Source organism: Salminus brasiliensis, chromosome 9 (genome assembly GCF_030463535.1).
Source record: "Salminus brasiliensis chromosome 9, fSalBra1.hap2, whole genome shotgun sequence".
In the NCBI taxonomy this organism is placed as follows: Eukaryota; Metazoa; Chordata; class Actinopteri; order Characiformes; family Bryconidae; genus Salminus; species Salminus brasiliensis.
In genome coordinates, this window is record NC_132886.1 from 27,953,459 (window position 1) to 27,976,004 (window position 22,546).

Genomic DNA, 22,546 nt, shown 5'->3' on the forward strand with positions numbered 1-22,546 from the left:
ATTAAGCACTGAGGACTAAGCTCCTCTGTTGCAGGCCGAGCTCAAATTCATAATGTGTGAAGTCTCTTTCTGTGTCTGATCTCTAAGTGCTGCAACGACAGCAGTGGCACTGTACGGACGATCGCTACACAGCCGTAGATCCTTGTTTCAAGGCCATCACAAACAAAGCACAGGCTGCATTCATGTGCATTGAGTGAACCTCTCCTCTGATATCATGATCTGCAGCTATGTCACATATGTCACAGCTATATTATGTCATTTATACAAAATTCATTCAGGCAATTACTTCTGAATAATGTGTTAATGTGATTACATATACTGAACTATTACTCGTTTTGACCTATTGGCTAATTAGGCTGTGGAGCCGCTGCTCTAGACTATTAAAATATGTGGTAAAAATGTCCATAATTCAAGCGCAACCACTGTACGTCATTATCCAGAGCATAACTAAAATGGTGACTGTGGTAGGATTTGGAAACGTTAAGAATGACTGCAATGGCGGATGGATTCCTTTACAGGAATTTACTCCATATTAAGGCCAAAATGTCTTACGCTCTTAAAAAAAAACTTCTATAAGGGTTTTTTTAATGGTTTTTAATGGTTCTCTGCCTGGTTACAGGGCTCTTCAGACGGGTGGTTCTATACAGGACCTCTTGAAAAAGCATTGATAAGAGTTGCACTATTGTAAGAGAGTCTGTTTACACCTACTTACTTCATGTATGTGGATGGTATCCTGATAAGATTGTAGTCACATGCATTTACACTCTGTCTCCACTTAGTCAGACTTAGTCTGATTGCTGTGTGGGACGGAATATGCAAATGAGTGATTATTACTGGTGTTTCTGTTGTACTGGGATGTGTTTTAAAAAGGTTTGGTTGTTGATGGTGTCTTGGTGTCAGGCCTTTGTTCCAAATAAAGACTTCCTCCTCGTTTTCATGATTCACGGTACCTGGGACTGGGATTTCTAAAGACCAGTCCACAGACTTGTAGGTGCCGTGAATTAGCCCTGTTGCAACCTCGTTGTTCAGTGTGGTCCATGGTCTGCTCTAAGGGAAATTGTCAGATTTGCTTGGTCCTCGCCTTGCCTTGTTTCTTTGTACCTTGCTCTTTGTTTTCTCCTCTTGATTCACTGTTGGTTCTGTTTAGTTTTGCCCCAGCCTGTCCGAAGCTCGGCTTTGTGGTTTTGTTTAGTTTTGCCCCAGCCTGTCCGAAGCTCGGCTTTGTGGTTGTTTAGTTTTGTCCCAGCCTGTCCGAAGCTCGGCTTTGTGGTTGTTTAGTTTTGCCCCAGCCTGTCCGAACCTCGGCTGTGTGGTTCTGTTTAGTTTTGCCCCAGCCTGTCCGAACCTCGGCTTTGTGGTTCTGTTTAGTTTTGCCCCAGCCTGTCCGAACCTCGGCTTTGTGGTTCTGTTTAGTTTTGCCCCAGCCTGTCCGAAGCTCGGCTGTGTGGTTCTGTTTAGTTTTGCCCCAGCCTGTCCGAAGCTCGGCTGTGTGGTTCTGTTTAGTTTTGCCCCAGCCTGTCCGAAGCTCGGCTTTGTAATTCTGTTTAGTTTTGCCGCAGCCTGTCCGAAGCTCGGCTGTGTGGTTCTGTTTAGTTTTGCCCCAGCCTGTCCGAAGCTCGGCTTTGTAGTTCTGTTTATTTTTGCCCCAGCCTGTCCGAAGCTCGGCTTTGTGGTTGTTTAGTTCTGCCCCAGCCTGTCCGAAGCTCGGCTTTGTGGTTCTGTTTAGTTTTGCCCCAGCCTGTCCGAAGCTCGGCTTTGTGGTTGTTTAGTTTTGCCCCAGCCTGTCCGAAGCTCGGCTTTGTGGTTCTGTTTAGTTCTGCCCCAGCCTGTCCGAAGCTCGGCTGTGTGGTTGTTTAGTTTTGCCCCAGCCTGTCCGAAGCTCAGCTGTGTGGTTCTGTTTAGTTTTGCCCCAGCCTGTCCGAAGCTCGGCTTTGTGGTTGTTTAGTTTTGCCGCAGCCTGTCCGAAGCTCGGCTGTGTGGTTCTGTTTAGTTCTGCCCCAGCCTGTCCGAAGCTCGGCTGTGTGGTTCTGTTTAGTTTTGCCCCAGCCTGTCCGAAGCTCGGCTTTGTGGTTGTTTAGTTTTGCCCCAGCCTGTCCGAAGCTCGGCTTTGTGGTTCTGTTTAGTTCTGCCCCAGCCTGTCCGAACCTCGGCTTTGTTTATTTGTTTGTTCTCCTTATCCCCACTGCTCAGTTGCCTTTAATTTTGCCTACCCTGTTTAGTTCTTGTCTCCCTGTCCTGTACCAAGTTCCTAGCACCCTATGCCAAGCTCTGTATTCCTCCCAGTTCCCTGTTTTGTTATTTTTGCCTAAGTTGTCACATTAAGTTTGATTTCCAGTTCTGTCCACTCGAATGTGTGTCAGGTTAGTCAGACTGAAAGTCACTCATTGTGCGGCTTTTTTCATTGGTGTTATGGTTGTAATGGGAGGGGTTTTGGTTGCCGAAGGTGTCTTGAAGAGATGGGTGTATATACACTGGTATAACGTGGCTCAAATGTATCTTGGTTGCGTTTACACTTGGTAGCGTTTGGCCTGATCCAGATAGAATGGACTGGGGGTCAAATAAACCCTTTTTAGTACTATGTAGAGATCTTCTTGCTTACAATCTACCGTGTTTACCTTTAAGGAGCAGAAAACATTCACAATTCAGTTTCCTGATGGTCTCTTTAGTTGTGTTCTTGCCAATTCCCACCCACTAGCTAGGCCTCAGCCTATCAGGCAAGATTTCTCTTGGGCTAGAGTAACAGAGTTCATTAACTTCATTAATGCAAATCTTGCGACACTGATATTATCAACACCCACCTACAGTTTTGTGTAAAGTGTCACGAAACTGATCAACCAATGTCACTTTAACATACCCTATATGTCCAAATGTTTGTGGACACCCCTCCTAAAAAATGCATTCAGCTTGAATTGAACTTGAAGCTGAACCCACTGCTGAAACAGATGTGCAAATGCGCACACACAGCTTGTCCAGTACCTGCAGAGAGGTACTGCTGAGAGAATAGGACTCTCTGGTGCCGATTAACATAGACAAACTTATTGGCACTTATATATTATATGCCAATAAGAGATATAAAGCCCCCCCCCCAGCATGTGGAGCAGTGGAACTGTGTTCTCTGGGATGATGGTTGGTGCTCCATCTAGTACTTTTGGGATGAGTTGTGCAGTTGAGGATGTTGTTGTATTGCAGTAATATGCAGATAGAATAGGACTCTCTGGAGCAGATAGACATGAACCTATTGGCACCATGCCTAATGCCAGGAGTCGGCTAGACGGGTACTGGGGTGGTGATTGTTCAACATTCTGACCGTACTAGCGCTCTTGTTAATGCTGAATGCATTCGACTCGTCAAATATCATTGATTTCAGAAGAAACAATGAATACTTGGGCGTCTCAATATTTTTGTCACATACCAGTGTAATCACAATACTAGCATTTTGTACATATTGTGCAGCCCTGGTGCGTTCAGTTGTGTTCTAACTAAACAGCACACACACACACACAAGCCTCTCAGAAGACTCCAGCTGAGAGCTTCAAAACAAAACTCTCTTCATGCAGCTTATTAATGCAGTGAAAAGCCCTGTCCATCCAGACTGAGGGGTTGGGTTTTTGATCGGTTTGTCAATGTTTTGTGTTCAGAGCTTTGTTTACCGCGGGCAGATAGGTTAAAGCAGTGCTCACGAGAGCCTCTCACGAGTGTACCCAGAGGACTTGCCGCAAAGCCCTCTGGGATAAGGTCGCAGCCAATTCTCTAAACAACAACCCACCGCCTCACAACCAGCACCAGAGTGCCGTGAAGAACTGTTCTGTGAAGAAACAAACACCTGTGATTGTAAATGTACTGTTTTTTGTTAGTTAGTTTGTTTGTTTGTTTGTTTTTTTTGGGGGGGGGGGTTGTCGTTGCATTTGCATTTGTTGAGGTCAGCGTTTAATTGTGAAACAAGACTGCAGTATCTGCTCAAGGTGTTATTAAAGAGCCTCTATTATGAAAAAACTGTATTAAAAAAGGGATATTTGCAGTAGGGCTGGGTGATATGGTTAAAAAATCTATATCATGATGATATTTAAAGAATTTTTTATGATTAATTTATACTTTTTACACTATTTATTATTAAATTTTATTATATTTATTATTATTATTATTATTATATTTATTATTATTATTATTATGCGCACACGTATCTTACACTATGTGTCCACAAATTTTGGACACCACCTCTAATGAACACATTCACCTCCTTTAAGCTGCACACATTGTTAACCCAGATGTGCAAATGCACGCAAGCACAAACACAGCTTGTCTAGTCCCTTAAAAAAGGAAGTATAGGACTCTCTGGAGCAGATAAACATGAACCTATTGGTACCATGCCTAATGCCAGGCGTGGGCTAGAGAGGTATAAAGTCCCCCAGCATTGAGCTGTGGCACTCCATCCAATACCTCTGGGATGAGAAATATAGCGGAAAGCCTTCTTCCCTAGAGAGTAGAGACAGTTACTCCAACAACGAATGAGCAGGTGTCCCAATACTTTTCTCCCTATAGTGTATAGTGTCTTCTTTAATGGTGCTGCAACAGAAACAGCCTGTTTAAAAAACTGCAATAACTTTAATCAAAATTAATTAAGCAATTTAGCATTTTTTGGAATATAAAGCTGCATAAATGTTGAAAGTGGACTTCTAGGAAACACCTAAAATACAAAAACCTGTGGGATATGACATACACATTAAAACATACAGAAATTCTAGGTAGTTTTTTACAGTACGGGATCTATGCTCTTTACTTCGGAGGTTTTCTCTTTATGGAATATCAGCGTTTTTAACAGTGGAACAGTGGAAACCATCACGATTGCTATCAGTAACTCGGTCTGATTTTTAACAGCATTAAATCCAACTGCATTTGGTTCCTTGTCTCGCAATCCCAGTTTCGCTCCCCCTGAACAACAACGAATATTAATATGCATATTGCACACGCCGTCTAAAACGCTAAGCAATCAATCTTCCTTTGATATTAACCATACGGCACAAAGCAGGGTTTTTTTGCTGCAGTGTTTTGTGAGCAGTAAAACAACCTGTTAAGCTTTTTTCGTACAGTCAAAGTCTCAAACGGGACAGATGTCCTGAGCTTGCATTTTCATCCCAATTACCTCCCATTAAGGCCCCAGCCATATGCTTTTGACAACAAATTAGTCTCGCTGGGCACTGTCTGGCTTGTCTTTCGGCGAGGATCCACTTCAACAAATTCTGTCTCGCGCTCAGGACAGCGTCGCTCTGAGAAAGCCAGATGTTCCCGCGCGCTTGGGCAGGGTACACGCGCCGCGCACCTTGCGTGTTGGCTGTCTGTAAACGCGCAGGGGCGCGGCGTATCGCACACATCCGGAGCCACTGGTGCGAGACTGGTGTGATTGGGCCGAGGGAATCTGGCAACGTGACAAGCTGTGCCATTTCTGTGAGGGCTACTACGAATCATGTGACCCTGACTGGATACTTAATAATGATTAATGTGCACACACTCACACACACACTCACACACACATACACACACATACACACATACACTCAATATGCTAAATAATAGGTTCTATATAGTATTGATAATTTTTTTTTTTTTTTTTAATTTTTAATGCCCTTTAGAACCATCTACAAAAGGTTTTCCACCAATCTGAAGAACCCTTTAACCCTTTAAGCAAACAAAGAGCCACTGAGGCATTCAAGTGGTTCTATGAGGGAAGCCATAGCAGAACACAGACGTGATAAATGAGGAGGCTGGCCACTTGGTTAAAACATGAATGGGAGTTCTCGTAATGCTCAACATGGCGTCTGTTTACCGATAAAGCCCCGCCTTTCAACAAAAGAGTCAATCAAGAGTCCTCGATGTGGAGATCTGCCAAGTGCAGTAGACAAATAACAAGCCAAAAAAAAAAACAATTCAAAAAAGGAACCGTTCTTAAAAGGGTAATCTGACCTTCAGTTAAGAGTTATTTTGGTTGCTCCCCTTTCATAGGAATGGGAGCCTGGTGTTGTGGTGCTGAAAATAACTGCCCGGTGGCGTTGAAAAGATGACCGCCAACTGAACAGACGGCAAGGAAGGACTTTGGGAAGAATCACTTTCGTTCCATGAAGAATTCTGTTAGTAATGGGGCTGTGCATTGGCAAAAACTGTACCATAGTACAGTACATATCACGATACAGGGGTTACAATTTGATATACAACTGTCTTAAATTGTGATTTACTATTAGATATTCTGTGATATTCTTCTTTCCCAATACCAGATTGTCAAGTATCTGCTAAACCAATACCTGAATAGCTCTTAAATACTGGATAGCTGGCTTTAAATCCTGATATTTGAAGTGTTGTTATGTAGTACTTTTTATAGGTTGTACTTTTTTTTACATCGGATCCTAAATAAGATCTAATATGCCTGAAAGTACAGCAGTTACTGGTTGAGTAACTGCACATTTGAAAAGTTTCAGAGCAATGTAAAAATAATAAACTGCCACAATGCAGAAACACAGGCAAGTAGGGAGGAATAATCTTGATAAGCTCGACCAAACAGCTTTTAAGTGGTGTTTAAATTCACATTTCAGAGCAGTGAAAAAAAGCCAGTGCATCTCAGGTTCACGTCTCTGTGCTACTAAACTTCAGTGTAGGGCCTTTAAACAAACAACAGATGGAAACAAAAATGGACATTTTTGGAAAGATGGAAATTTGGTTTTATAACAAAGAATGCAAACAAAATTTTTTTTTACATTTTACAAAATGTAAAAAATAATCATCAAAACATTAACGTATCAGTAAGCTTCATGGCATCGGTGCTCTCTATTGCCGATTCTGTGTGTAAGTGCCAGTACCGGCACCAATACTGGTACGGTATCGATGCAACACTACTTCCGATTCAATCAAATTTGAGGAAAACTGTCATTGAATAAAAACCACTGCTGTGTAGCGGTTACATCAATACTGTGTCAATGAGAATCGATACAGTATTGCGAAATATAATATCACAATACTCTGATATATCAAATGTTTCATACAGCCCTAGTAGGTGATAGAGATTCGTGAATGTGAAGAACCTCTCATAGACATATCTATGTATATAAGAGTGGACTGGATGACTGCGGTTGACAAGTGAGGCCAAAACGTCTCTTGCGCCCTCTGGTGGCTGCCAGCAGTACAACTTTTAACCCCGCCCTATCAATTGAAAGCATTTGCCTGTTCTGTCAATTCTACAAGTTCCACCCACGTTAATATCCCAGTGATTGCCAGTTGTGGGCCAGTTGATAGCTGATAAAGCCAATTCTGACCGTCTGATATGGTGAACACGCAGGTATTTCAAGACAGTTGCTGTGGTGCTCTCGGTGTAGAGACAGGCGGAGGGCTTGCCACTAAGAAATATATGTGTCTCATCTACCCGTCTCTACTGTGCAAGCTCTGGCAACATGATGGCAGCTTCAATTTCGGCCATCTTTTGGCTTCTAAAATGTCACAACTGGAATGAAAGGTTCTTCACGCTCACACATCACTGTTGCACACATGACTCTTCTATGATTCACTCAAAGAATCATTTGAATCACCTTTATTTCCAAGCGAAGAGTTGACGTCTTGCAGCGGTCCAGCTTCTGATCTGCCGTTTTATGAGCTTTAGCTGCTCTCAGATCTTCATTCCCTACATGCCACATTAACCCGAGAGTCATTTACTCAGTGTATTCAGAGCTGAGGCTTTTTTGCTTCATTCAGACTGGCCTGCACTGGGAATAGAAAAGCAATAGGGCGCACAGGAGGATTAAAATGTTCAATAAGGTCTTAAAGAAATCTAATCTGTTCCTCTGAAGCCGGAACACTGTGTACATCCACAGCGGACGGTGGACCCGCACGCAACCCTGAAACAACGCTGAAAATGACATGGGTTTGATATTGGCACAAATGATTCACTATCTGCCTCCTACCTTGCACCTGCAAATCTAATCCCTTCTGGGCCTGTTCCTCTTCAGTACAAGGCAGCATATGACGCACAGTTTACAAGCCTGACCGTGGATTTGCAGAATCAATTTTGCCATTGTAAAACTATACTGCGTTCTCCGCTCTTCAGATGCAGGTACTACATCTTGAGGTTAAAGCCGGAGGGCCGTGAAAAAAATCAGAAATTAATGGGACCAAAAATGGTCATGTTCTTTCCAGCCCTGCTGCTGGGAACGTGACTTCAAGACCAATTACAGCTGACCACAGCAATGGCGACGAGAAAGTAAGGCTCCAGCAGATATGCCGTCCAGCCCAAATGTCACAGATACAGTGAGAAAAGTGGCACAAAGCCCAGGCAATTAAAGTGCTCCTCCAATAACGTTCTCAAAGGACAGCTGAGCGTGACATTGATGATAAAGAGTAATTATGTGGGGCTTGCTGTGATCAAACGAGCCCCCACTGCTTATTAGGGGCTTCTTTTCCAGCGCCTATGCTGATTAGCTAAGAGTGTAGCCAGCCTTATCAATGGACACCTCTTCTCCACTGCATTGTCATCGGCTTGTAACAGCCAACATCTGAATGATGAAGTTCGTTAAAGCAGTGGCGACATAACCGACAGGCACTGATCTGTAGGTCTGAAGGGTAATAATAACAGGGTGTTTCTATTATTTCCTTAGATTAACTGTCTCTACTGCCCAGGGAAGACTAGATTTCTACTAGATTTGGCTGATGGAGCGTTGCTGTGAGGATTTGATTGCATTTAGCAATAAGAGCATTAGTGAGGTCAGGATGTTGGATGGACGATCACCACCCCAACTCATCCCCACAACTCCCCAACTCATCCCCACAACTCCCCAACTCATCCCAAAGGTACTGCATAGGGCACCAACCATCATTCCAGAGAGCACAGTTCCACTGCTCTCAAGGCATGGTGCCAATAAGTTCATCTGCTCCAGAGAGTCCTAGTCTATTGGCACTAGACAATTGGCGTGTGCATTTGCACAGCTGTAGCAGCTGAATACATTCATTAGAAGGGGTGTCCACAAATATTTGGCTATATAGTGCAGTATTACAAGAGGAATAATGAAATTTTCTGTCATTTCTTTGACTGGATGGATGGTTGGAGTTCAGAAAAGAGCTTCTTTGACGTGAGTGGAAATCCTTTTTGGGGGTGGAAACCCTCTAAACAGGGTTTATGGGCCGATGTTCAGGTGGTTTCTGCTCTTAGCTAGAAGCATAGACCTCACTCTGGTAAATGGGGCAAGCATTGCAAGATATGGCCGAGGGTTGTGGAAACCTTAGCATGCGACTTAGAAGGTTAAGACTGAAATTCGCCAGAGGGTGGAGCTTTGGGCATGCTCCTCATGCCAAACATCAGCAATTTCATAACTCAATTTCACATTTCTAGCTTCAGTGCATAACTAGCATATATGATTGCCACCTGTAAATAGTGAAATATGACTGCCTGCTCTCAATGGTGATGTATCAGTTGTAACAGTTGATGTCCAGATCTATTTTTCATTGTTCTTATGATAATTTGCTTTCAAATTGACTCATTTAGCCTGAATATATAATCATATAGTTGTGAAGGGGTTCTCAAGTGGCTGAACAGTCGAGGGTCCTACCCTATTGTTGGTGATGTTGTTTTGTATCCCAGTAATGCTACAACTGATATACCAGTCAGTTAGAAGAAGAGATATTTAATTATGAGCCTCAAACCTGTCAAACCTATGTAGCATGTAGGCTAAATGTAATTTGTTATGTAATGAAATGTGTTATAAACTGTGTAATTGCATAACTCCATTGAAATGGTTAAGGGAAAAGACCTCAGAGGGTCTAAAATATGTGTCTCTCGCTGATACAGTATTTATGAAGAGGGTATTTGCTAGCTGTAAAAGTGTAAAACAGTGCACACTCCTTTCTAAAGCCTTGTGGTGTTGTGGGCCTCGATGTTATAGAGAAAGTGGGATTACCTCTGATTGCTGTAAATGAGTCCCACCAGCCCAAATGACTGCAGCATACCAAGGCAGCAAAGCTCAAACACCGGCTAACAGTTTTTCAATTGAAATCGATAGCTCTACTTCACCAAACTGTTTTTGCTCTCGTCCCCCACCCCCTCGCTCTTAATTCCTCGTCTGGAGCTCACAGTCCTCCAAGCTTAGGCTCTATTTAAGACTGCTGCAGGAATCTACCATGGGATTCCAGTCACAGGCTTGTGATCCTTGAGCCGAGCTATGATGACATCGCTGCAATGCCTGCGCCACATAGGGCGATAGCGTTTGGCTCAGCGAGACCACTGCCCCAGCTAGCGTGGGATTAATGACCTCGTTCCCGTCTTGAGACGATGTGTGGTTGAAAGCTCTGTTTCCCGCCGTTATCTGCAGTGCGCAGGGCACCGGCACCTGGCATGGCCATCAAATGCGGCATCTCTGTGGCCTTTAGGTCTCCAAGTCCCGGGGGCTCAGCATCAGGACTTCAAGAGGCCGGCCTTCGTTTCCATGGGACCGCTCCAAGCCCTGCGGGGCGAAGCCGTTGAATCTAATGGCAATCCAATAACGTTTAGCTAATAAACCTAAATCTTGCCAATCTGACCTGTTGCCTCTGTTAAGAGTCTCTGAGATTCTCCCTCGACAGAGAGGGAAAACAACACTCATGGACCATGTTAGCCCACCCACCCACCCACCCACATCGATTTCTTTAAAGCTCTTTTGTGTTTGTAGGAGATAACGAATTAGCTGGCATGGAGGGTGCTACGGTAATTGGCGGAGGAGCGCTGCCAAAGAAACCCCCTGTTGGTGAGAGAATGGCATAGCAGCGGGGACTTAGCTGAGCTGCTAGATATGACGAGGATGGTGCAAGGCCCATCTGAATGGAGCAGAACTGTTATCTCTTATCGGCTTAGAATAGCTGCCAATCTGACCACCAACAGCTCGCAAAAGAATGCGATTCAACTGACGCACTTTTGATTCTAGGCCTTCATAGTCATTTGTATAACTGCAATGCGTTTGCAGAGCTGTAGCTGCAAGAGTGTTGTTCTACATGCCCAGCAGGTTTTGTTCATGAGGAGACTGGAGATATGGACAGCATGGTACTGCTTTCTCTTTTCCCATCATGAATACAGAGTATCCGCAGATACCAGTACTGATCTGATAGGGGTGCAATGGTACACAGAAGTCACCGTTCAGTTCACACTGTGGTTTGGACATAACGGTTCGGTATGGGTTTGGTATAACCATGTTTGCATGCATGTCATTTATCTTGAACAGGCAGTCGAGTTAAGAGTTTGTTCCACCTAGTGCCGTATGATTCCCCTGAGGTAGCTGGTACAGCTTATATATATACATATATATATATATATATATATATATATATATATATATATATATATATATAGCATGTAAATTGTAAGTACAGTGTGTGTATAGGGGATTGTATAGTGCAAATATATTGCATGTAAAGTTAAAGTATAGTGTGTGTATAGTGTATGCATAATATATGTATAGTGTATGTAGTGTGTGTATAGTGTATGCATAATATATGTATAGTGTATGTAGTGTGTGTATAGTGTATGTATAGTACATGTATAGTGTATGTAGTGTGTGTATACTGTATGTATAGTACATGTATACTGTATGTAGTGTATGCATAATATATGTATAGTGTATGTAGTGTGTATAGTGTATGTATAGTACATGTATAGTGTATGTAGTGTGTGTATAGTGTATGTATAGTATATGTTTAGTGTATGTAGTGTGTGTATAGTGTATGTATAGTATATGTGTAGAGTATGTAGTGTGTGTATAGTGTATGTATAGTATATGTGTAGAGTATGTAGTGTGTGTATAGTGTATGTATAGTGTATGTAAAGTGTATGTATAGTATATGTTTAGTGTATTTAGTGTGTGTATAGCGTATGTAGTTTGTGTATAGTGTATGTATAGTATATGTATAGTGTACGTAGTGTCTGTGTGTGTAGTGTGTGTAAATTATATGTATAGTATATGTTTAGTGTATGTAGTGTGTGTATAGTGTATGTATAGTATATGTATAGTGTACGTAGTGTGTCTGTGTGTATAGTGTATGTACAGTATATGTATAGTGTATGTAGTGTGTGTTTAGTGTATGTGAGTGAAAAAAACAACCATAGTCACCATTAGTGTTGGATGCCTTTAACCCATCCGTGCAGTGAACACTCATACACACTAATGAGCAAACACACACAGTGACAGTGAGCACACATGCCCAAAGTGGTGGGCAGCAGGCATGCCCATTGCTGCAGCACCCGAAAGGCAGAGAGGGTTAGGGGCCTTGCTCAACAACGGCAGCTTGCTGAGCCCAGGTATCGAACCCACACCCTGTCATTGATAGCCTGGAGCTGTAACCGCAGAGCTACTGCAGAGCAACCACTGCCCATGCACTACTGCAAGCTGTGAATTCCTTTGAGCTGATATAGTTTCTTTAAAAACCTACTAAGCATTTTTTTTAAATAGACTTTTTCGGCAGACCCCCTAATGGCGATTATGCCGACGGAAAGAAACAACAGTTCTTACTGGTTTGCATCCACCATTAATGCAGTTACAGCATCTGCATGCTCATGGTGTACACTGTCTTTCAGTGTGCTACCATGTAGGTCTGGTGACATTTTAAAAGAATTCCTACAATATTTTGTAGTTACAGCGTTAGGATTATCGATCGTACCCACCAAACATCCTCCACTCCCTCCCTGCTATCGTTTTGGGTCGTTTTTATGGTCCCGCTGATTACTTGGTCCAGGCTGTTACTTGCTTTTAAATGATGCACACAAAAACAGCATTTGTGCTAATAGCCCCTCTGATGGAGAAGCTTCAGTCTGCAACACTGAGCTGAAAATTGCCATATCAAAAAATTCGCATTCTTTAATGATGGAGGTATTTTTCCATCATTTTAGTCGGGGAGGTCTGGCACCATTTTCCAACTCTGAATCTGAACCATCAGAACACTCTCAGTATGGTTCCTCTGTGGTACATTTATTGTATCCTGTCTTAACAGCTTATTAATGCCCTCCAATAAACCACTGGAGATCAAATTTGTCTTCTTTAGCTCTCTGCCATATCCGACTGCATCACCCATTGCCTACACCATGTTTGTTAATACTGTAATAAAAATGCATGGGGCTTCCTTTCTTGTTGGATGCGCTGTATGTTTTTCTGAGTGAGCTGAATCAGAGCAGAGTTTGGATCTGTGAGTGCTTAGTCTTGCTCTCCTTGATAAGATAAATGTGAGTTTGTGACACTAGCAAACTAAAAAACCTACGAATTGTCTGCTTTGTTAGATCGCATTAATTACGTAACTAGTAAACACAACAACATCGGCCAGACGTTCCTTAATTGGTAGAAAAAAGGAGATTAAATGGCGTAAATGACCGCCATCTGTGGGTTTGCGGAAAGAGGTGTAAATGATTCATTAAAATACTTTTAAAAATATAATGTGGTGAGCATAATACATAAGTAGGTGTAAATAGGCATTTTCATAAGGCTCTCTTTTTTTACTATAAAAAAAAGCAGTATCAGAATTTAAAGCTGCATTAGCATCAACATTTTCAACCAATCAGTGCTGATTTATTAAAAAGGTGAATTTGAATCGAGTACAGGCTGCCTTGCAAGGGCTTCCTTTTTACATATGGTGATAAGGGGCATAAAGTAAAAATCAATCCTTTTAAGAAAGCATGCTGTGTAGTTCACAGGATTATACATATATGACCTACTAATTCATTTTAGATTTATGATTTATGGCTCACTGGATCATAAAAGTCTTATTCACCTGTATGACGTGCGCTACTCCGTGCTAGCAGTGAAAACGCCATGGCCTAAAGCGTTCTTCCTCTGTGTGTTCCTCACGTGAGATGGATTTGTTAATCCCTTGGAAATACATAAATGGGTGACTCATATCAACCCGGCTAAGCAGCAGGAAATGTGAATTTAATTTCAGCTTCCACCTTGTCACTCACCCGTCTCCTTTGTTGTGGTTTACAATATCCCTCACCCTGGACCATCTGAAATAATAATAAAAAATAAATAGGGATTTAAACTCAGCACCGATTCGTAATTGCAGTGGATAAAAAAGCACTACAAAAAAGCAAACCGCCGTGGAAGAAGTCAGCTGGGTTGGGACTCTATAAATAGATGGCAAGAGCCCTGCTGTCTCTCATATTTCACATTTTATGTGTCAGTGGTTTCCTTCGCAAGTGCAAATGCTCACTGAGCACAGCTTGTCTCTCCTGATTCCACGTCTTTATAATCCAGGCAGTCAGGTACGGCTGCAGCTCCGCTCTTCTGTTTTGCCTTCTCTAAAGCACGGGCCATGTGCATGGGCAACAGAGCAGCTCTCTGACTGCACAGGCTGAGCAGGCCTGTGATGGTAGCAATTTTTGCAATTTCTTTTCTGACTATATATATATATATATATATATATATATATATATATAATTCTATAAATCTCTTTAGCTCTCTGTGCTATCCTTCTGCATCTCCCATTGCACAGGCCTACCATCAAGTTTGTTAATACTGTAATCAAGATGTATGAGGCTTCCTTTCTTGTTGGATGCGCTGTGTTTTGTTCCGAGTGAGTTTAGAGCACAGAGTGATGATAGTAAAGCCCTTTAACCCTTTACCAGTTACTATTTTATTGTTTGCTTTCAGCATGCTGACCAATCACAGGTCCAGATGAGTCTATCTGTGGGTGTCTTGATGAATTAGGGTATTCGTAAACCACCCACTAAATCCTTTTGGTCAAAATAACACAGGTCAATCTTCAACATTTCCGATTTCTTTGAGAACTCCCATTCTTATTTCAACCACTGGCCGGCCTTCTCATTTTAAATGTCTCTGTTAGGTAGGTTTTGCAGTTGAAAAGAACATTTGCAGTGTAACGTAAAGCCAGGCTTTCCAATCCCTCAGCACGCCCACAACGCACCACACAGCATTCTGACAGCACTACAATAAATTAAAGCCGTATCGAGACCACAGGAAGCCACAGAAGATCACATGTGACTTGAAATTTCCACAGAGAAAGGCAGTCAGGCTTTTGGTAAACACACAAACGCTAAGGCCAGGTTACTTCAGCTAACACTAGTATCGAACTAGCTCGAACCTTTAAGCTCAGAAACAGCCAGTTCACAGTGGGTGAGAGATGCCATATGTATAAATGGATCTAAATGAATGCTTTACAAAGTTTGTTTTGCAGTCTATTTCCGCTGTGTTTCATCTCATATGTCATATTTCCTCACTGTAATACCTTTTCACATTCATCTCCCAGGGGCTTGGATATCGCACCGCTGCTGAAACGCTGGAATATTATATTTCTAATAACACTGTGTTACATTAACTGAACGCTAATCATTTTCTGTGTGCTTTACTTACGGCATCCTGGATAAAAAGGCATCTGGGTGCATCTTAGCTATTCCTGTATGGTGGGTTGCTTAGTCATATGGTTTTATAAGATATTTCGAGACAGTAGTTTGTTTGGAAATTCATTAATATTGTATTTCTCTGAGCCAAACGCTCAGCCCAATCGACACAAAAACCAAACGTAAATCTTGACCTGAAAATCTGCGGCTATATTGGTTGCAGCACTCGTATTTGGTCCCCATATCGTGCAGCACTGATACACCAACACCTTTCCACGGTCCACTGATCAATCTGTGTGCGAAGAGAGCTTACACAGGCACTTGATCTGGGCATGAGACAGAGTGCAGGGAAATGACTGTTACCCAGCTGAGGGAAGACATCCAAGAGGACACTCCTGGCAGTTTAGCAAACAAGAGGGTGGTGGCTGAATTCCATGCGCTCGCTTTTAACTCTCATTGTCTGAAGCCCGGCCAAACTGCCATTAGGTTTAACTGTTCGAGGCCACGATGGAGGGGTGTGGGGGGGGTGGGGGTGGAAAGCAGCCGCCACAGTTTCTTTCATTTAAGCCGGAACAATCTCGGCTCCTTTTCCTTTCAGCTCCAGCCTTAGAAGACCACAAACCAAGAATATTATCAGGCTTTGAAACTAATCACCACATTTCTGGGCTCAGTTGGCACCAAACGCTCGGAACACTTTCACAAATTTCAAGAAAAACTGCACTGTCATTACACTGATGCCAGCCGTAATCGACAATCTGCTGTTGATGGAATCAGCTGTGTTGACAACAATGACAGCCGTCGTGGTCCCTGCCAGCTTTTTTCCAGAGGACCATAATGAGCAGAGGAGTTTGAAGTCCGCACCGGCCAACTGAATTCAGGTCTTTCTATATAGACTGTATATCGTTTATAGCCCTGACTTTCCACAACATCGTCAGTTTAGGAGCTTCTCATGGTATCATGCTGTGTTTTGTTCCCAATGAAAAAGAAATCCGCTGTTATACAGCGTCGCTGTCATACAAAAATCTTCGATCTCCAAACTGTCAACTTTACAGGAGAAAACTTCCAATGGATGTCAATGTATTCCAAGTCATTCTGGAGCATTTGAGCCATTGATCATGTGGAAAACACCCGCCAGATTCACATCAAGTCAAAATTCGAGACAGCTAAAATGGAGGGTTTTCTTTTCGGGACAGCGACGAATATATTATATAATATCTAAATGACCATATAATAGACGAATATATTATATAATATCTAAATGACCATATAATAAAGGTGTTACGGTACGTGTATTCGGTGCACACAATCGCATGGAGAATACATGGTGCGTGCTATTAGGGTAATTACAGTCATTTCACAAGTGTACGTGCCAGCTGTAAGCCGCTGGATTTGCATGGTATTATGGGAATTGTAGTGGTTTAGGAGTATTGCTATGGTAACTGTAGTCTTGTTTGAGATGCGGTAGGGTGGTGATCATCCAACATCCTGACATCATCATCACTGAAGGCAATCAAACCCTCACAGCAGTGCTCAAAATCAAGAAAGCCTTCTTCCCGGCACAGCTGAGACGGTGACTCCAATAATGTTTTAAAAATATGCTTAATTTTATGAGAAAACTAGGAATGAGCAGGTGTCCCAATATTTGTGTCCATATAGTGTATGTAAAACACTGTACACATGTTTGCCTTTAACTATTCAGTGAGGTTTCTTCCTTAATCAATATCGTCGACTACTGATCAACTTTATTGACTAATCCCTGAAGCCCTGGCCATGCACACGCCACACAGCAGAGTCATCAAAGCCCATCTATCAGGTGCACTACTGTGTCACCTAGCATTTCCTTTCCTGCGTGGACCCCCAGGACTTCCAACAACAGCCACCAGCTTCCAGCTCCAACCAACGACATCATTTGGCTAACCAACCCTGGTATGTTCGCCTTTTGCAAGAGGGTATAACAAGAAAGAGGGTACAGAGGAAAGAACGGATCCTGCTGACTCCAATATTTGTGACTCTTAGCTTTTTTTGGATTGCAGTGTAAGACAATCTGGACACAAAGCGATGGCAGCCTTTTATATATATATAAAAAAAAAAAAAACACAGTATCAAGCCAGATATGGAATAAAATATGTGCCCTTTGTATATTAAATGACAAAACATGAAGACATTCATCCACACACAGCCCGACAACAGCTTAAGACAACTAGCAGTAGCGGGGAACGCATCTAATGGTGGCAAGGAACAGCAAGTTATCAGTGAGGGAACTCTTATTATCAACACTAATGCACCCCATTTGGTGCAAATGCATTATTTAAATAATTAATGATAATAACAGCACTCCGCTCTGAAACATTTGGATTTCACCCACCCCCCCCACCCACCCCCCCATAGCCTGAGGAATTGATCACCTGAGCCTGTGTCCATTATCATCCATCTACAGGGGGGTGCTGCAGCCAGTCAAGCCATCATATCAATCACCCAGCAGTGGCTGCTGCCCAAATAGCCACCTGCAGCTTTATGCAGCTAGTATATTGCGAGAGATTAAGAGTGAGATGAAGACAGAGCTGTTGATCAGAAAGGGAACTCCAGTTTATAGAGACGTCCAGAGTACGGGGATCGCTTTTATTCTATTGAGCAAATAAATATAATAATAATAATATATATAAAAAATAATAATATAAATAAATCAATCAATCAATAAGTAAATAATAATGTAAAGAAATAGTCCAGCGTATTTTTAACCCTGGTGTATCGTCGATTGCAAGAGATTTTTCATGTATTTTCCTGCATCTAGAAAACTGACTGAAAAGCCAATGGGCAGCAGTACAGTACAGTAAAATATGATGAAATTATTGGTCGTAGTAATCTTCTGCCACTACTGCTACAGTTGGGCATTGCCGATTATTGGGTGTTCCATCCTAAGCAATGTCACAGCCATCTGTGGTAGGCAGTCCAGGAGAGCAATTACTGGCCTTGCCCAGCAGGCAGCGGACGTCAGTTTGACATCAGAAAGACATGGACTCTTACATCGAACAGACGTTAAATCTTCGTTGAAAATTAAAATCAGATCACATCAAAACCCCAACCAGCACTGAGAGGACATCACGCTTCAACATTGGACAGATGTTGAATTTTCATTACGTATACCATGACTTAAAACCAACAAAACGTTAAAGGAACGTTGCGTGGATGACGTCAGCGTGTGACAGCTGGACCTTGGTGGTGGCCCGCTGGGTGATCTTTCTAGGTGGGCAGGATTGCCCACCCTCCCCCATCACTCAATGTGATGGCTGTCTGTTCGCCGAGGCCACTGAACTGGACAGTTAGCGCTCTCCACCATGCGTGTTGGGCTGTCCAGTGACTCAGTAGGCTGGGAGGAAGCACATGCTAGCCTCCACCCTCCCAGCTAGGTGGATGGAATGGACATGACTAAATTAAGGGGGGGGGGGGGTTAGCCTAGCTGCATTCCTTTAAAGCTCTACTCTACAGACTCCCGACCCAGACCAGACTTTGAGCCACCATTCAAAGAAGAGCCTGCGTCTTGCAACGCTCCAAAACAAACCGCTTACTCTCACCAACACAAGCTTCACACAAGTCGTCTGGTAATTTATCACTGAAGATCACTTCATTAATTTCACTCAATTCCCCGTGACCTATTAAAGAGGTTAACGACGTGTCGAGCCCGCCTCAGCCCCGACCAGAAAATCATCCCAATCAGCCTGAATCTGTTCACAGGGCTGGATCAGATTCCGGGAGATTGCAAGCACTGATCGTTAGACTGCTTTTAGGATCCACATTAGGATGGACTAGGACAGCCATGCCGGTGCCATTTGCCATTGTCAGCCACCCAGCAGAGGTTATCATGACAGGGCAGACTAATACAGGCCTGAAATATCCAAGATCCATTGTCCTGATCAGTTATGCTTTAATACACTGTATTCCTCCAGTCTTCGGAATCCGGGGAACGTCACAGCGTGTAACATGGAAACATGGCCTCATTTGTATGAACCTCAACCTATGCTTCAATCCTGCCTTGCCTTTTCTATGTGCACGAGCCAAGAGGGACGCTAACACATGCAATGGCTGAGTGTGTGTGGAGTGTGTGTGGTGTGTGTGTGGTGGTTTTTTTTTTATTATTATTATTTTCTTCTATTAGGACAGTCGTTATAGCCGTTGTCTAAAGCATGGTGACCCTTTTATAAGCGGGGTAGACTAATTCCTCCCTGAGCAGCCCACTGTAACACACACGTACATGTACATGTCTCTGTCAGCCTGACAATGAGGCCAGGCCACGCTTCAGCCAGTCCGCCATCTAATGTAATCTTATAAAAAAAATAACAGTGAAATTTAGGTCAATAGGGAAGTAATTCCCGTTTTTTTCGGTGCTCACCCCCCCCCACCCCATCCACCCCCCAAAAACCGCCTCTGTGGATGGAGAATCAGCCTCTAATGGATTCCATTTTCTGACACGCGCGCGCACACGCACACACACACACACACACACACACACACACCGCTTCCCTCTCCTCACAAAAAGCCCAAGACCACATCCCACCCTCCATCTACTGACCCTGAACGAATAACGCTTATTGTACCATTTCCTGCGCGGTTAAAACCCCCTTTATAAACATATGAATAAATCACAGCCACGTCTGTCGAGCATCCGCCGCATCCACGGTTCCGACCCAACGCCGTCTCCACTCGACTGATGCCTGATGTTGCGGTGCAAGGTGGGGGTGTGTGTAGCGTGTGTGTGTGTGTAGCGTGTGTGTGTGTGTAGCGTGTGTGTGTGTGTGGCGTGTCAACTGGAATGACATTGCGCTTACCGAGTAAAGATCTCCGTCCTCCTCGCCTCCCCCCTCCTCCTTTTTTCAGATTAACGCCGACAATTCAACCGCACCGCTAATGCCAACCATCCCTCACGGAGCTTCGGAGAGACGCTGAGGCGAAGAGAGCATCCGTTAGAAACATCCACAGCTGGGGAAGAAGAAAAGGAGGTGGGAAAACGGCCACGGCGACAGCAGCAGCAGCAGCAGCAGCAGCAGTAGCCCCCCTCCTCTCTCTCTCTCTCTCTCCCCGTCTCTCTCTCTCTCTCTCTCTCTCTCTCTCTCTCTCCCCGTCTCTCTCTCTCTCTCTCTCTCTCTCTCTCTCTCTCTCTCTCTCTCTCTCCCCGTCTCTCTCTCTCTCTCTCTCTCTCTCTCTCTCTCTCTCTCTCTCCCCGTCTCTCTCTCTCTCTCTCTCTCTCTCTCTCTCTCTCTCTCTCTCTCTCTCTCTCTCTCTCTCTCCTCCACTCCTGTATCACTCTCCTCTCCTCCTTTCTGCAGTCATGGCGAGGGGACCACAGCGACCTCTGCTGCCCAGTTTTCCAACCTCACCCACCCCCCCCCCCCCCCATACACATATACACACACACACAGCCCCCACCCCTCTGAGTAGCGAGGTAATGGGTTTCCTCCATTAGCCGGGCATGCTAGCGTTTCAGCACACACTGCTTGGCATTCATTCAACGCCTAGTCTTCTAGTCTCAGGGTTTTAGAAGTAAGCTTAGTCTAGTGCTCGTTTGAAGGTCCAGGTTGAAGCTACAATGTGCATAACATCACCTCCATAGGGACTTCACTAATGCCTCAGATTTTCCTATTATTTGTAAAAAAAAAAATAATAATAATAATAATAATAAATAATATATAAATATAAATATAATATATTTGTGGTCATAAATGATGAGTAACAGTACGTAACATTTGCGTCAGACTGAGAACTAGATCAGAGGACAGTGTAAAAGGTTGCTAGCTGTGCAGTGCAGGCCAGAAAGGCCTGGGTGATGTCATGTGAGACAGGCAGTGTCCTCTATGAAAACAGCTTTAATCCTCAGCAGAGCTCGTTCCTGCAACCCCGCCACGCCACACCACACCACACCACGCCGTCTGGCCCGGTCACTTCCGCCGTGGATCAATGCTGCGCTTCTCTGTGGACTGGACACACAGAAATGCATCCACTCAGTGACCTTGAGCAGAAGATTAGAGAATGAAAAGCATGGATTTAGACCCCTGCCCACCCCCACCACCCTCTACAACCCATTCTAGAGTGAGGGGTCGGGTGGGGGGGTGGGGGGGTGGGAGTATATTCTGTGTATTCTGCTAGAAAGAAGAATAAATAATTACAATCCCACAAACTGATAGCACCAGTGTTTTCATCCAAGGAACGTGGCGTTGGCCTCTACAAGAACGTGGATATTTGGAACTGGCACCCGGCGAAGATCAGTTCCATCAACTTGAGAAGACGAGCTGCTCAGCCAGTAGTGCAGTCGGTTCCTTCAGAGGCAGGAGGCTGATGCTTTGCCCCGGTCTTAAAAAATGAGCCTGAATTAAACCTGTTAGCTAGGGTTAGTCTGCAGTAGCCTGAATTAAACCTGTTAGCTAGGGTTAGTCTGCAGTAGCCCGAATTAAACCTGTTAGCTAGGGTTAGTCTGCAGTAGCCTGAATTAAACCTGTTAGCTAGGGTTAGTCTGCAGTAGCCCGAATTAAACCTGTTAGATTGGGTTAGTCTGCAGTAGCCCGAATTAAACCTGTTAGCTAGGGTTAGTCTGCAGTAGCCTGAATTAAACCTGTTACCTAGGGTTAGTCTGCAGTAGCCCGAATTAAACCTGTTAGCTAGGGTTAGTCTGCAGTAGCCTGAATTAAACCTGTTATCTAGGGTTAGTCTGCAGTAGCCTGAGTTAAACCTGTTATCTAGGGTTAGTCTGCAGTAGCCTGAGTTAAACCTGTTATCTAGGGTTAGTCTGCAGTAGCCTAAATTAAAAATATTAGCTAGGGTAAATCTGAGTTACTACTGTTAGCTAGAGTAAGTCTGAGTTATTGGTTAGCCTATAGCCTAGTTCAACCTGTGAGCTAGAGTTAGCCTATGTTAAACCTGTTAGCTGGGGTTAGTCTATAATGGTAACACTTTCTCATAGCTAAGACTAAGACCATCAAAGCACTGTAGCACTACCAGATTCTCTCAGATCTCATTGACATGATTACTGTAAATCAGGGAAATCAGTGCACCAGAAACAGAAATCAGTGCACCAGTATTATGAACAATCAAAACGTCTGGCAGGCGGAGGAGGACCAGTAGTACAGTCCATACAGCAATAAAACATAAAACTAGGTGGACAGAGTACAAAGTCTGATGACTAACTCTGTATTACTTTATAATAACAGGCCCTTATCAAAC

At 43.5% G+C, this 22,546-nt stretch overlaps 1 protein-coding gene across 6 annotated transcripts in view; it reads right to left on the minus strand.

Annotated features, from left to right (window-relative positions):
- Window positions 1–20,444, minus strand: part of ctnnd2b (catenin (cadherin-associated protein), delta 2b) — a 117,187-nt gene extending 96,743 nt beyond the window's left edge. For 5 of the 6 annotated variants that reach the window (XM_072688088.1, XM_072688091.1, XM_072688090.1 and 2 more), the window contains exon 1: window positions 20,161–20,444. The gene's annotated coding sequence lies outside the window, so the exon portion shown is untranslated. Of the gene's footprint in view, window positions 1–13,939; window positions 13,985–20,160 lie in introns of all 6 variants that reach the window. The other variant, XM_072688087.1, reaches the window with a different exon arrangement.
- Window positions 20,445–22,546: the final 2,102 nt, after the last annotated feature.